The sequence below is a fragment of the Ictidomys tridecemlineatus genome, chromosome 12 (genome assembly GCF_052094955.1).
Source record: "Ictidomys tridecemlineatus isolate mIctTri1 chromosome 12, mIctTri1.hap1, whole genome shotgun sequence".
In the NCBI taxonomy this organism is placed as follows: domain Eukaryota; kingdom Metazoa; phylum Chordata; class Mammalia; order Rodentia; family Sciuridae; genus Ictidomys; species Ictidomys tridecemlineatus.
Window position 1 is genome coordinate 53,868,916 of NC_135488.1, and position 14,105 is coordinate 53,883,020.

At 39.0% G+C, this 14,105-nt stretch overlaps 1 protein-coding gene across 8 annotated transcripts in view; it reads right to left on the reverse strand.

Moving 5' to 3' along the window:
- The window catches only part of Ctnna2 (catenin alpha 2), a 1,061,169-nt gene that overhangs the window by 97,591 nt on the left and 949,473 nt on the right, over positions 1–14,105 (reverse strand). The window lies entirely within an intron of this gene.

A 14,105-nucleotide genomic window follows, 5' to 3' on the forward strand; every position in this document is an offset into this window, starting at 1 on the left:
AAGGGTCGAACATTGTTATTACAAGGTCAGATTGATAGGTCAAGGTCAACAGCAGGCAAAACTGCCATCAGAGAACTGATCAGTTCCATCAGGATGGTGTCAAGAGGACAGGAGATTGAGGGTTAGAAAGGTCAAAGGAGAGGAGAAGGTCATCGAGAGCTATGGTCAGTAGGGCAAATAAAACAAGTGATTAGAAGAGACAGAATCCTCTGGAGCCTCTGAGCCATCTGTCCTTGGTATCCTACTCACCTCTATCCTCCAGAACCAGGAGGCTGAGAGCTGCCTTGATGCCCTTAGAGATGAAAATGTGCTACACATGTGCATAATTCCTAATGTGAAGTAAACCACAAGTGCCCAGTGCAGAGAAGTGGGGGATCTCAGAACTAGCAATCCAGGTTCTACCACTAAGCAGCTATGTAATAACTTTGTATTCAGTTTGCTCATCAGTAGCATGAAGTGTGGACAGTGATACCAGGAATACTTTCAAAGGTTACTTCAATAAGTCACTAGTGTAAGAATCCCTTTCTGAAGGTTTTAAGAAAGATGAAGGATACATTATGTCTATTACCATGAAAATAGGGAGTGGGAGAAATCACAGTTTAAATGAGTTATAAACATTATCATGTCATTTCTTACAAAATGTGGTGTACCTTTGATCTTCAGATAATTTTCACTATTATACTTAGTTTTCAAAACAAATACTAGAAAAGACAAATATTCCTTGTTGTACTCATTCACAGGAAAGGATACTAAATGCCCACGGGCATAAAACTTTCTAAAAGCCCAGCAGGGACAATAACACATAGCTCTTTAACTTCCATTTCCTTTTGCTACCTCAGATTTTCTCCATTCTGCATTTTGATTAACCTTTGTTATATTTGTATTCTATATTTACATAATTTTACATTCCAAGTGCCTGATTCAGTACATGACAAAGAATAAGTAGTCTATAAATGTTCATTGAATGAATGAAAGAATAACTTATTGAGTAGAACTTCATGTGGTGATTTGGCATGTACCATAGGTGCTCAAAAATAAAGTGGAGCTACACCTTAATCTGACTAGAAAAATTTTCAATTTATCTTCTAGCAAATGTTTACCAATGCTATAGTGTTCAACCATGGTTTCTACATTCTGGTCGTTAGTGAGTCCAGAATGCAATATCCCCCTGTCTATGAAGGCAGGAAAAAAATAAAATAAAATCAGAATAATGTAGAAAAATTTTCATAAAGTTATATCTTTCTAATGTCAAGTTCTGTCTTTTAATATTCAATTAAATTCTTCCTACGTCTGCTCTTGAACAACCTTTTTCATTCCGTGAAATGATGATTTTAGATGAAGGCTTTGTTTGCCCTTTACTATCGTTGCTTGGTGTGAGAGACACTTGAGATCACACTTTTGAAAGTAGAAGACAATTTAAAAAGAATGTGGCACAACAACATGAAAACATAAAATGTCCCAGGAACCAGATCATGGGTTAATATTTTCTTGCATCCCTGTAAGAAAAGCAAGAACAAACTAACACTGTCAAGGAAATAATGGCTCTGGAGGTAGCAGTCCAGAACATAGCTTCACATCCATGCTGGCTCTGGGTCACTTGGTGGAGGTCAACCCAGGGGACCTAGGGCTGAGAAGAGCTAGGATCTTATATATGAGAAAGTCAACCAGTAACATCCACATGGCGACAATAAATTTTTCTTTGTGTGTCTTTTGAAGTGTTTTCTCATCCTTTGCTTAAACAAACCGTTTTCTGGCTCAGGTCTAACATGGGAACCTCATTACCCATAGAATCTTAGAGGACAGAGGTAGCAGGCTGTGGCAAAAGTAAGGAGCTGGCAACTCTGAGTAATCCTCCAATTATTTATTCTATTTAATTTTCCTGCTCCACAAATCCTACAGTCTGGCAACCTTCACTGCGCAATGTATTCCTACTGTTTAATTCCACTTAAAATCAGAATTTCATTTACGTTGCATTGTGTTCTGAAACATTCTGAAAATATTTTCAATGTGATGTTAAAGATTTCAGTATCTCCGAAGGCAGTCTTGCTTATTTTAAATTGGTCATGGACTTGATCCAGATCCCTACCTTCCCGATTTTCTTTTGGCTTGCTTTTCTCTCCTCACTGAAACTACTGGCATCTTGGTAACTCTGAACATGGGTGTAGGTATTTTGATTCTCACAGTTTTGTCAATTATCTTTGTTTTTTCTTTTTTGGTACCAGGGACTGAACTCAGGGGCACTCAATTACTGAGCCACATCCCCAGCCCTATTTTGTATTTTTTTTATTTAGAGACAATGTCTCATTGAGTTGCTTAGCGCTTCAGTTTTGCTGAGGCTGGCTTTGAACTTGCAATTCTCCTGTCTCAGCCTCCTGAGAGGTTGGGATTACAGGCATTCACCACTTTTCCCAGCTTCAATTATCTATTATTTAATTATAGCTCTAATATTATGATATCAGAAACTCTTTGGTAAAGTATCTTATTTTTCAAAGCACAGTTTTTTCTTTTCTTTCTTCTTTTTTGACGGGGATGATGGGTACCAGTGATTAAACTTAGGGGCACTCAACCACAGAGCCACATCCCCAGCCCTATTTTGTATTTTTTATTTAGATACAGGGTATCACTGAGTTGCTCAGCACCTCATCATTGCTGAAGCTGGATTTGAACTCAGGATCCTTCTGTCTCAGCCTCCTGTGAGGCCGGGATTACAGGCGTGCACCACCATGGTGCCAGGCCAAAGCACAGTATTTTCTACTCTAATATCCATTCAACATGGTGAAGGAGGTGGTGGGGAGAGGGAAGGGAGGAAACCGTGGGCTAGAATCATAAACATTTGAAGCGATCAATAGGAATAAAAAAGAAGACCATAGGCCACTAATAGGTTACGATCCAAGACACTGAGCAATGTGATTGAATCTGTTAGAATTTTGGAACTGGCTCAAGTCAACCAACATTTATGGGACATGCACGTCCAGCTGGCTCTGGCCTTTACTTTCTCCAGTCTTGAATTATTTGCAACTTCACCAAGACAACAAGAGTTATTTCCCTTCCTGGAAGCTTACAAAACAATAAAGTCTATCATCAGGTATTAAATTTTGGTCTATTTAAATTGATTTGGGGTTTCTGAAAGTTGAATAGGCCATGAGTATAGGTGGCCTATTGTATTAACCACCCCCTGCCCTCAGCAATCTAACTATGAAAGGAAGCGCTCCTCCATAACTTTTGAGAGCATAATACATTTGGGGAAGTAAAAGGCAAAAGGACTAGACCAGTCTTCTATCTCTGACATAGTGCCTTAAGAACAAATTATCTTGGGGGAAAAAGAGGGAGCTTAGACGCCATCACTAAATTGTGTGCTACCTACATCAAGATCTTTAAGAGTTTAAAAAAAGAAGAGATCAGTGCTCCTGGGTGGAAATCATTACCCATATCAAAGACAGGTAAGATGTCCATCTCATAATATTTCTTTTCTGATTGCCTGAGTACAACTTTCTGGCTGCTCAATGATTATGTTTTTTTTTTCCCTCCTCTTCTGGGACACAGTGTGTAAGAAAGCGAAGTGTGAAGCAAATAATAATATTAGCAGAATTAGTCAGAAAATAAATCAGCAAAGACAGCTGATGCTGATTCTCGTAAGAAAACAGCTTGCTTCATGAACTGAATTTGTATTGCAATTGGCATCCACTCCCTACCCCTTTGATGAGCACCTGAGTTGACCAAAATCAGAGTGGCAATATTCTTGGGAGACTGATGAGACAGTGAAGTTGAAAAAAATCAAAATAAAAAAAATGTGAAGCTTTCATAAAATATACACTGTGACCATATAAAATGCAAGATTTCTTTTTTTAATCTTTTTTTTTTTTTTTTTTGTGCTGGGGAATGAACCTAGGACCTCATGCTAAGCAAACTGAGTTATAACCCCAGCCCACACAAGATGCTTTTTATTCATGAAAACATCCCACATAGCTCACAGTTCCAGATGAAGTATGCATTATGACAGTGCCACTCAGTTGTGTGTGGACACTGCCACGGAAATCAATTTCCATCTCAAAATACCACACGGTCTTATTTGAACACTTACAAGAAAAGTCAAAATGCTTAGAAGATTGAGCTTTAATTAGACATTAAAAAACCTCTGGTAATAAAGTATTTAGGCTTGTAGCTGCAAAGTGATATGAGGTACATCAGAAAGATGAGAACATTTTCTCCTTTTCTGGCCCTGGAAATCAAATTTCATTTTTTAATATTCGTCATTCTGTTCAATTCCAAACACAGAACATATTCAGTGCATTCAACCCCCAAATGCTGTATCATTTCATTAATTTTTACAACTTCAGGTATCATATTGGTATTTTAAGAAGAACACACTATTGAAATAAAAGAGAATAGCAATTTGGAGGTCCATAAAGTACTTGCTCCTTGTGTTAATATTTCATCATCATCATAAATTTGAAGATAAAATGAGCTTATTTACTATTAAAAGGGAATTACTTGAATTTACAGCCACCAGTCATGTGGCTGCATAAAACCACAGAGGAAAAGGAAGATGGTACAAATTCCATGCCAGCTGCTATTCTCTATAACTGCGAAGAGTGCTAGGTTGCAATCTGAAGCTTTATTCTCTTACCTGGACTAACACAATCTGCACCCAGGAAGGAATTAACATATACCTGCCTACTGTATCTAGAAATCAAGGTTCTTTCAGAACATGGTTCCCGCATTATAGATGGAGTTTGACGACTCAGTAAGATATGGATAGGACACCTTCCTGAAATATCTGGGAGGCAAGACAGAAACATCCCATGTTAGACATGGGAACTGGCTTTAAGAGGGATGGGCTTCCATAACTTGGACATAAGAGCATACTAAGTGCCACCTTTGAAACTTGCTTTGAGGAGAGGCATGTCTGGTTGCTATGGAGACTGTCCTAGCAAAGTATCCCCTTTTGTCAAGGTATTAAGGAATCCTTTTTAAAAGGAGCTGTCTCACACTGGCATGAGTTTATCAGCTTAACTGCTAGTAACAGAGGTTCTGAAAGATGGGGGAGACTTCTACCCAAAGGATTACTTGACCAGAGAATGATGGCTCAGTATTATATTTGCAACTGAGCACACAATGAGGACATTTGGGGGATAAGGGGAAAAGAGAAACCCCTTTTGCTCTTGCTTCTGTTTCAAGTGTCCTCTCTGAAGCATCTGATCCTCTTCATCACTCTATAAACTTAAATTTCTTAATCATATAATTGCTAAGAGCCTGTTCTGTTATTCTTGTCAGTCGAGCAAGACACTTTGCATCTCTGAGCCTAAATTTCCTCAATAATAAAATATAAAATAGTAACAGCATCTGCCTTGTAAAGTTGTTACAGGGTTGAAATGGGAAATGGATAGAGAAGTTAACCCACCACCTAGTAAAGATATTGGGTAATATTTTCATATTAAACATTTTATTGAAAGGTCACTATAAAAGCACAACACATATTTTAATAACAATACCTAATCACTGATTCATTTAGTCATCCAGTGAATACTAAAGTATCTATATATATGGAAGACATCGAAGATACAAATTAAATAATATGTATGCCTTAGAAGGGCTTATATTTTGGTGGGAAGAGACAACTTGAACAGGCGCAATCATCTCTTGGTATTGGTTCTGAGAGGCTTATGTAAAATGGTATAGTATTTGCATATTAACTATGTATGCCCATATACTTTAAATCATCTCTAGATTACTTGTAATACCTATTACAATGTAAATGCTATGTAGATAGTTGTTATACTGTATTGTTTAGGAAATAAAGGCAAGTAAAAAGTCTATGTGTGTTCAGTTCAGATGCAATTATTTTCCAAGTATTTTCTATCTACAGTTAATTGAATTTGCAGACTTGGAACCTGTGGATAGAAAGGGCCAACTGTAATGTGTTTTAAAAGCTCATATTGTGATGAGTAGTTGTTCTTGCCATATGATAATTTGTAGAGTTTAGTCTGAAATTATCAAATCTGCATAAAATTGCAACCTCAGTATATATCATATTTTTTGTCTCTGCTTATTTTATCTCTTATTATATCTCAAATATTTTCTATGCAGTATTCATTTTATTTTAGTGTGTGTTGTGTACTGGAGACTCAATCCAGGGTGTGTTACCACTGAGCTACATCCTCAGTCCTTTATATTTTTTATTTTGAGACAGGTCTCACTAAGTTGCCCAGGCTGGTCTGGAATTTCTGATCCTCTTGCATCAGCCTCCTCAATCAATAGCTGGGATTATAGGCATGCAACACTATTACCACCTATATTTTTCTGTATATTTTTAAACATTATTTTTTAGTAACTTATTCCCTAATGTTATTGCCTCATTACTTGGTAAGTCAATCCCCTGTTGACTACATATGTAGGGGATTCTGCAATGTTTGATGTTACCAGAACAAAGTAATGTACAACTTTAGGTATCCTGTCAAAAGTGGAATTTCTACACAAGAAAGACTGTTATGGTACTTATTTACATAAAAACAGTGTTTGTGAAAGCTCCCCAGCAATGAGAAAATTGCCAAATCCCTCATAGCCTTTATTCTATTTCTCCTTGACTTCTCTGCCATGGCTTCATCAGAATGTTTTTTCCACTATGCACTCCATCAATCACAAATGGACTTGAGGATTGCCTAAGAAGTAGTTCCACGTTACCCCAGACATACTGTGGAGTCTTACAGTGCAGAAGCTCCCAACATACCACCACATATCCACCCAATACAGGTTCACATATCACTGAAGGTGCTGCACTCACACTGACCAATAGGAATAGCTCTCTTTTCTTCTAAACTCCATCATGCTTACTGACTGTACCACAGATCTGTTACATTCTAATTTTTTATGCAGTGTTTTTGATATGTGTACATGGATGGATAGATACGTGAGATCACAGGTGCTCAATTCCAGTTTTTCTGAATTTACTAAATTCTCTCAGTTACTTTCATGTTGGAGAAAGGAGAGAACCACTCAACCTGACACAACTTTATCATACCTAAGAGGGCCCCAAGTTCTATGATCTAGAAATGGCTATAACTGTCTGCTCCCTATACCATCCTTGTTGCAATGCAGCATCAAATTAGCATTCAGCAGCTAAAACCAAACAAAACGTATGCAATATCCTGCCACATGGAACTGCAATGAAATTCCTTCATGGTCCCACCAGGCCTTGCACCCTTGCCTGTAGTTATACACCTGTGTCAACACAAATCTGAATTCCTAGGGCTCCTCTAGGATGCAAAACAGTTCTTTTGTGTGTGTTCTTAGGGATACCGCACACCACTAGCAAATGCTATTTGCATGCCTCTGCCTAAATTAAAGTGATCAGTCTGTCCTGGTGACTTTAATGGAGGTAATCACCAGCTCACATTCATGAACAAATTGATGTGCCTGCTTCATAGCTGAATCACTCAGCATAAATCTATACCCTTCATGTATAAAAACCTCAGTGGCTTAAAATAATGCAATAAAGCATCACCTAATGCCTTCTTGATGCTGCTTCATCAATAATGTGTGGTTATATGAAAAGGATGGAGGAGGCTTATCATGTGTTATCTAAAATTATGCAATGAATATAATACCCTTTTAATTTCTAATGGGGCTCCTGGGATTTTTTCCCCCCATCTGTACATCAAAGAAATGAAATGTCATTATTTTCCACTCTTATTTCGTTTATCAGATTCCTAGGTAAGTAAATACAATCTTTGCTTATTTCCAGTGAATAACACATGTTGATCTTCCTATATGTGGGCTGTGTATTAGTAGGATGGGCTCTCCATATTCTGTCTCCAGCAACGGGGAAGAGCTGCAATGAACCATCCAGTGCTTGGCATTTAGCAGGAGCCAAGGAACATTTGCAAAAAGAAGATCCAGATGAATTAATGAGTGCAGCTCTTCTCGAAAGCCTGGTTTTATACATTCCAAGACAATGAGTGAAGAGTGGAGCCAAGACCATATCTGCCATGCTTAGTGAGTCTAACTATCCTAACCAATATTATATCCATGACTTCAGCCCCTTTTGTACAAAACTCCAATTTAATGAGGGAGTTGGTAATGAGACCACATTTATGTGTCCCAGGCTATCTTGTAGGGGGAGGTAGTCCCGCTACGATTAAACTCCTAGCAGCCTGCAAGGTTTAATTCCAGGTCCACATATCACTGAAGACACTCCGTTCACACGGGACTGATAGGAACAGCTCTCTCTTCTTAAATCCATCATGCTTACTGACTGTACCACAGATCACTACTATTTTTTATGCACTGTGATATGTGTACATGGATGGATAAATACTTAAAAAAAGATATATAGGTACAGATACACATAGATACCAAAGATCTTTAATTAAACTTCAACCTTTTTGAGGATATTGGTCAACTTGCATTCATACTTGTGGCCTCCGTGACTCTCTCTGAGACCTTGCACCCAGCAAGTACAGATGTGGCTCTGAGGCAGCCTTGCTGTCCTGGATTGATTTCTCCTTTCCCGTCTCCATTTTCTTTTAGCTCCCACATTCCTCTCCTTATCACTGATGGTTTTCTCAGCATCCTTTGCTAATTGATTAACCAAAGTAATAATTCACGAAGGTCACATTTTCTTCTCTTAGGTAATAGAGCATCTTGACCTAATTAAGACGTTCCTGAGTCCTCAAGAGCTTTGAGGGGAAATGTGCATTGTAGATTCTTTAGGCTGTCCAGACAAGCCTTTGGGAAAGAATGTAAGAACAAGGAGATTTCTTGCTTCAATTTTATCTAATAATTCTCCCCCCCCCCATCATCTGTTTTTTTAAGTAAAGTTTTATTAAAACACATCCTTGTCCATGGCTGGTTTCACACAGCTTCCTATTTTATGTCTTTCCCCTAGGGGCAAGCCACCCATTCTCAGATCAGTCATGTGAGAGCTCGCCTTGTCTGTTCTATCCCAGGTTTATTGTGCAGGACAAACAAAACTATCCAAGTGTCACAGAGCCATCTCTGATATTTTGCACGCCACTCCCCCCGACCAGTCCCATGCCTTCACATTCATTCCGATTCTGTTCTCATTATTTGCCTTCATACTCTGGTTCCTGGCACCAGCTTCAAGTTCTCCTTTGCTTAACAATACCCGTGAGAGCTTTTTCCTGGCTATCTAACATCATTACCCAGCAGGTGTGCTCTCTCCCACTTTCATCATACCTACTCCGGTTTTTACAGCTTCTTGCTGCCTCTGTCCTGCAAGACCCCCCATGCAATTAGACAAGGCCTCCTAGTTTCATGGATACCTAACACTTTCACAAGTCTCTTTCAGGAGGGAAAAAAAAAAAAATCCTTTGAATGTCTGAATTCTCTTCCCTCTCTGGGCCACAGATATGCCAGTATCCTGTTCAGCATTGAAAGCAAGAATGTTTCCATGATGCCCAAAGAGAGGAGCAGAGCAGTGCCAGAGGCTAGGCAGCAGGATTGTTCAATGTAAGCTGGGTATCCTCTCAGAAAGGGCCCCGGCACATGGAGTTTCTTGTCTTCCAAAGTGACCTTCCAATAGCACCTGTGCCTCGCTGGGCAGCAGATATAGCCATCACAGTCCAGAGTCATGACCAGGCATGGAGCACAGATGCATCCTGGTTTCATCTTCACACCCTCAGGAGACCATGTCTAGGTCTAGATGGAAGGAGCAGCTGCACTTGCAAAAGTATGCATGAACTCCCAGCCAAGGTCATTTTGTAAACAATGCCCACAGGAGCATGCCTAGCCCCACAATGCCCTTTAAATGTGACTCAGCCTAGCAACTTTCTACAAGTGAACTATTTTGCTTTGTCCTCAGGAGGTCATTTTGTCTCTGCTAGCTGAATCAGTCATCTCGGTGAATGGCCAGTCAGCCTGACCTTTCAATTTGCTATGCGAAATAAAGCTAAAGATGGCGATCCAGCTAATATTCCCAGTGAGGAGCAAATAGTGAGGAAATTCTATGCATCTTGCTTCTATTTAGCTTGGTGTTCTCCAGGCAGGCTGTTTGTTTATTTAACCCTGGACTTTTGCCTCAAATGTCTCTGCAGTTTTGTTGTAGGATCCAGGTTTGAGAAGCATACACATTGTGGTGCTACCAATAATATTTTGTGTGCATTCCTAGAGAAAACAAGTAAAGGGGAGGGGGCCTAGAAAGATATTTGAGTGACTTTCTCAATGTAAGTGCTTAGTTAAGCAAAAATTGCAAATACTATTTCAACATTCTCTAAAGCCTGAGGAAATATTTTTAAAGGACTTATCTATTTATTTCCAACAAAATCTATTATGCACACACAATGTACATTCTTTTCCACTAGTGTTATTTAGTGATGAAATATGTGTAATGACATATACCTGTGGGCCAAATGTAGCAGTGACTTGTCTTTGTGTGGCCTTTAAGCTAAGTATGGTTTTACACTTATCAAGAATAGTTAAAACACATAGAGTAAAATATATGAAACTCCATTTGGCCTATAAAGCCTAGAATAGTTACTACTCATAGCAATAAGTTTACTGATCCCTGAAGGATTACAAATACAAAGACTACTCTGGTGTCTATGCATAGATCAGAGCATGAGTTGTCCCAAATGCTATAGTCCCAGTAGTCTTTGCCTCTGATGGAGCTATATGCACTCACAGTCTGTTCTCTGGAAATTTTCATCAAAGGCAAGAACCTCTTCATTCTTCATTTCTTCATATTTATACATTTATTTACATCCACCCAAACCCTATACCACCATCCATTATTTCACCAGATAAAGCTTATCCAAAAATCTAATCTGTCTTCAGGGATTAAAAAGCTATAAATGGTGGGGCTGGGATTGTGGCTCAGCGGTAGGGTGCTCACCTAGCACGGGTGGGACCCGGATTCGATCCTCAGCACCACATAAAAATAAAGGCATTGTGTTGTGTTCTTCTACACCTAAAAAATAATGTTTTTTATTTTTTAAAAAAAACTATAAATTGTGGGCTGGGGTTGTGGCACAGTGGTAGAGCACTTGCTTAGCACATGTGAGGCATTAGGTTTGATCTGAAGCACCACATAAAAATAAATAAAGGTATTGTGTCCATCTACAACTTAAACAAAAATTTAAAAAACAAAAGCTATGAAGTGTGAAAATGTTCCAAAGAAGATGTCAGAGATTTTTACAGGAATTCACAAAGAATCAGTGCAAAACACATCATAGGCAGTATCTCTAGCATGTGGGCAAAAACACAGAAATGGTCTAACAAAAGCACTCTTTGGGATGCATATTTTGGGAGTTGGAGAGAGTTTATCCTGTGCATGTGCTTAGACCCTTCAGGACCATAGTAATGTCTGAAAAGTGGAGAAGAGGGTAAGAGGTGGTGTAGATTTTTGCTTCTCAAAGTATTGTCCATAAACTAGTCCTAAAGGCAACACCTGTGAGGTTGTTAGAAACCCACAATCATGGGTCTGTCCCAGACCTACTGAATCAGACTTCATAGTTAACAGGTTCTACAGGCAATTACCATGTACATCATAATTTGAAAAGTATCTGCCTAATGTAACCAGCATGAGAGGTGAAACTGGATAGTTCTGCCATATGAGAAAGTTCATTATTTAAGTAATCATGTCCTCTTCTATAAAACTGATGTAATAATGTTCAACTTTCTGATGAGGATATTTGTAAGATATCAAGTAAATAGTGAGTGTTCCACGAAAGATTTGCTCCAGTTACATAATTCAATGAGCCACTACACTGCAGTAAGTACAAGTGCATGGCATGGTGACGAAAGTCACTCGGCATAGGATGTTTACTTGACACTTAAAAATCCAGTCTATGTTCTTCTTAGCAAATGCTTTGACACTGGTTATAGGAAGTCAATAACCAACTTATATGGAAATACATAATGCATGACATATAAGGGGTTTTAGAAATCCTCTAATCCAGTGGTTCTTGCCCTAGCTGCACATTGCAATAACTTGGGGAATTAAAAATATCAGTGCCCAAGTCTTAGCCCTATACATTCTGAAGTGGACCTTATTCATTCATGAATTATTTGTTTTTATTGTTTATTTTTCCTTGGATAATTCAAATGCACAGTCCAGACTGAGAACTGTAGATTTAATCCAGACCTACCCTCCTTCCTCTTTTCTTCTCTTTGTCATGTGCCCCATGCCTCCACTTACCAAAAGAAAAAAAAAAACATTTTTTATTCTAAAGACATTAGGAAACATTTTCTCAGTTATGCAGCTAATTTGCTATAAAATAGAGACCAGAATCCAAGTTTCTCCATTTCTGTAATTGATAAGCTTGGATGCACATTGAAAACTCAAGAGAAGCATTAAAAAATATGGATGTCTGGGATCCAGTCTCAGGTTCTGATGTACTTGTTCTTAAGGATTTTAAAGCTCCCAAGCTAATCCTAACATACAACCTGGTAGAGAACAGTCTTCCCATTCTAAATTTAATCTAAATTTGCTCCAAATTCAATTAAAGCACTGCCAAGTAAATGGGTGTTCCCCCCACCCTTGGGCTTTAGTTGCACCCGTCAGCTTTACTTACTCTCTTTAATGGAGCCAACCAGGGAGAGGGGTTGGAAGCGATTTCTCTCTCTCTCTCAGTACTTTCCAAAGTTTGCCCCACCATAAGAATTAGCTGGTGTGTTTAAACTTCCTTTTCACCAGCAGATTCTGATTCTGGGGGTGTGCAATGCTCCTGACAAGGCATTTCTGGAACACTCCTCAAGAGATGCTTATAAGGCAAATTTCAGGGGGAAAAAAAAGCATCTAACCCAGGACCAGCAACATCAGCACCATTTGGGAACTTCTTAGAAATGCAAATTCTTGGACCACCAGAGAACTTCTGAATCAGAAACTCCAGGGGTGGAGCCCAAACCCATCCCTCTGCTCTGACAAATGCCCAGTGTGAGTGCGTGAGCCCTATAGATCTACCACAGACTCTGCACTAAACAAATAGTTCCCTGTCATCAGGACAACTGGAATTTTCCCTATACGACACCTGTTTTGCTTTCTTCTTGGAAAATTATCCTCATATCATCACTTTTCACAAGTCTATGATAAGTACTTTGAGAGTTTTTCCAACACTTTTAATTAGAGAGATCTAATTACTATCATCATTCATGAATATTCTGGGTAAGAGTGAGACCCTGTGATTATACACCAAAAGCACATTTTTTCTGAGCACCCAGGGTGGTAAAATTGAGATAGGAATTTGGGGGTACAGACAAATAAGACATACTGAGTCTCAAAAGAGGAGCACTGATAAATCATTGGAATGCAGGAACATGCTCATGGACCATTGAATTGCAAAATAAGCAACTCCCTAGCAACCAGTCCATGTCCTTGCCCACAGAAAGTAGCATGATGGAAGGCAATCGAAAGCTCTGGAAACTAAGCTCTGCCTAACTCCATCCTCACTTCACCTTTACTCCAGCCTCTAGCTATTATCCCCCTATCCTTCCCAGACTAAGGGATTTATTGTCACTATCAAAATAGCCCGCATTCTCCTTTGAATGTGTCTCTGCTTTCCTAAGTGTGTCTCTTTGTGCCTTGAACTGTTGCATCTTTCAATTCATTTCTGCAACGTTTGTCAAGAACCCACTCCTCCTGAGTTGAGGTCTCCCTCTCCAGGAACTCCTCTGACCTCCTTCAGTGACAAAATCATCTGGGTCATATTGCTTTCAGCTTCTTCCCCTGAAATGCAGACATGGCACACACAATGACCATCTTTTACCACCCCTTCCAAAAGTTCAAAAAAATGTTAAAAATATGATAAGGATAAAAGATCCATGCAGTTCTTTACTTCCAGGATCTTAGAAAAGTTGGCATTCAAGGGAATCCTGGATACCAGTATAATGCTAAAGAAACTTTCAAAGTTACTATTTATTGCATTCTTACAACACCTGCACAAATTCAAGTTGCAATGTAGAAGGGTTACCTGTGAATCAAGTACTTTTTTAGAAGCTTTATATCTTCACAAAACCTTCTGGGGTGAGTACAATTATTATAGGTATCAGTTTTTTTTAGTTGAGGATATTGAGACACAGGTCAGACCAGAGTAAGCCAGAAAAGTCAGGCTGGGACTCCTACAGCCTAACTCCAAGGCACATTCCATACA